We start from the raw sequence: 2717 nt of genomic DNA on the forward strand, positions 1-2717 counted from the left end.
TATATATACTCCCAGTAACCCAATCTTGATCCGTAGCCAGCAAAGGAGAGTTTTCGTTCTATTTCAAACGTTATGGCCATTAAGATCTACTGATCGAATTTTTGATTATGCAGATGTCATGATTGATTTCATGGAAGCAGTGAAATACGAAAGATGTATTAGTTTGATTCGGCTACAGCTCGATACTTGGGTGCGAGTACACTTCGCTTTTTACAATAAGACAATTATTATTTGACTAAATGTTTTCCGGCAGAGGCAAGGTGTGTGTGTGTGTGTGTGTGTGTGTGTGTGTGTGTGTGTGTGTGTGTGTGTGTGTGTGTGTGTGCGTGCGTGCGTGCGTGCGTGCGTGCGTGCGTGCGTGCGTGCGTGTGTGTGTGTGTGTGTGTGCGTGCGTGCGTGCGTGCGTGCATGTATATATCTATATATATATATACGACTAGTGTCTGTGTGTCTGTGTGTCTGTGTGTCTGTTCGCGATGCACGGCCAAAGTTCTCGGTCGATCTTTTTCAAATTTGGAGACCGTATTCAGCTACACCCCGGACACAACCTCATCGATGAGATATTTCAACACGTGCTCTCAGCGCGCAGCGCTGAACCGATTTTGGTTTTTCTGTAGATCCACTATATCCATTCCCAGTAACTCTTCCTTATCTTCTCCAGTGTTTTGTTTTGCGCGTTTATCTCCCTTCCTTCGTGTGGCGTCAATCCATATTCCCGTTACTACGTTACTATTTTTAGAAGGACACTGCACGTTACAATTTTTAGATCTCCCTTCCTTCGTGTGGCGTCAATCCATATTCCCGTTACTACGTTACTATTTTAAGAAGGTCACTGCACGTTACTATTTTTAGATCTCCCTTCCTTCGTGCGCCGGCAAAGCCGGGTCCCAGGCGCAGCCTGGTATTCGGCTCTACTTCTTCCCGGCGAAGCCGGTACCCGGCGAAGCGGGTAATCATCTAGTATATATATATATATATATATACTAGAATGAATACCCGCTTCGCCGGGTAGCCGGCTTCGCCGGGAAGAAGTACTTAGAGCCGTACGCCGGCTTCGCCGGGTCCGAACAATGGACCCGCCAAGCTCGCCAAGCTTAGGTCCCTCCCAGATTCGTGGAATGGGAACAGCACGAAAATGATTCAGTGGCCATAATGCCATTCCTGACCATATCGAGTCCCATCCTTGTCGACGAATGTAACCGTGTTAATCACCTTTGGAGGCGAACTCCACTCAAACAGGACTGAGCAAGTTAGAGCTTCTCAAAGGAAGGCCAGTACATAAAATTACACAAAAGCCGCCAGACCACATCACAAACAGAACTGAACAATGCACAGGTGTTGCTCACATAGAGACACACACACACACACACACACACACACACAAAAACACAGAGAAGCCGTATCTATAGAGAGATAGATGACAGTGTATTTTTCGCGTGGCTATAAATTGATTCGACCTTTGCACTTTGACAGTGAAGATAATTTACGGGTCCAATTTACGTTCTGAACACTGCGTTGACCTTCTAAAAATAGTAACAGTAACAGAACGCCGGGAATATCCGAAGACGCTCCACTCACACTATAGTGCACCATACGAAGGAAGGGAGGTAAACGCTGAAAACCTGGAGAAGATGAGAAGATAAGGAAGAGTTACTTATAATGGTGAAATGAACACAAAAACCAAAATCATTTCAGCGCTGCGCGCTGAGAGCACGTGTTGAAATATCTCATCGATGATATTGTGTCCGGGGTGTAGCTGAATACGGTGTCCAAATTTGAAAAAGATCCACCGAGAACTTTGGCTTTGGTGTGTCGGTATGGGGGCCCGGGTAGCTGAGGTGGAACCAAAATAGCTAAGGTTGAACCAAAATCGGTTCAGCGCTGCGCGCTGTGAGCACGTCTTGAAATATCGACCAGGTTGTGTCGTGTCCCGGGTCTACCTGAATATGCCCACCAAATTTGAAGCAGATCCATCGAGAACTTTGGCCGTGCATGGCGAATACACAAATACACAAATACACAGATACACAGACACACAGACACAAGTCGTATATATATATAGATATATATATGTGTGTGTGTGTGTGTGTGTGTGTGTGTGTGTGTGTGTGTGTGTGTATGTGTGTGTGTGTGTGTGCGTGTGTGTGTGCATCTGTGTGTGTCTGTGTGTGTCTGTGTCTCTGTGTCACTGTGTGTCTGTATGTGTCTGTGTCTGTGTCTGTGTGTGTCTGTGTCTGTGTGTATTTGTGTGTGTGTGTGTGTGTGAATGTGTGTGTGTCTTTGTTCGTGTGTGTGATCTGAAAGGCTTACCGAATGACTTACCTAAGACTTTAAAATTGGCAATCTAGTGACTGCTCCGCCTGGCGTCTGGCATTATGGGGTTAGTGCTAGGACTGGTTGGTCCGGTGTCAGAATAATGTGACTGGGTGAGACATGAAGCCTGTGCTGCGACTTCTGTCTTGTGTGTGGCGCACGTTATATGTCAAAACAGCACCGCCCTGATATGGCCCTTCGTGGTCGGCTGGGCGTTAAGCAAACAAACAACAACTACCGAATGACTAAATGTGTTGATTTCGCTTTACGCGACTTGTTTTCCATTGTCTTTAACTTTAACGAACTGCAGTGCAGGGCTATCACTCATACTCTTGCACAATAGTTTTTAAAACACCGCGGTTTTCATGGCACAATTCATCTCATCCGCACACAGCCTTGTCATA

General features: G+C 46.1%; 1 long non-coding RNA gene across 1 annotated transcript in view; it reads left to right on the forward strand.

Moving 5' to 3' along the window:
- Positions 1-975, forward strand: part of LOC138952823 (uncharacterized) — a 236804-nt gene extending 235829 nt beyond the window's left edge. Inside the window, exon 2 of the long non-coding RNA XR_011451431.1 lies at positions 829-975. This is a non-coding gene — a long non-coding RNA (uncharacterized lncRNA). The remainder of the gene's footprint in view (positions 1-828) is intronic.
- The last annotated feature ends 1742 nt before the right edge of the window (positions 976-2717 follow it).

The sequence above is a fragment of the Littorina saxatilis genome, linkage group LG17 (assembly GCF_037325665.1).
Source record: "Littorina saxatilis isolate snail1 linkage group LG17, US_GU_Lsax_2.0, whole genome shotgun sequence".
NCBI lineage: Eukaryota > Metazoa > Mollusca > Gastropoda > Littorinimorpha > Littorinidae > Littorina > Littorina saxatilis.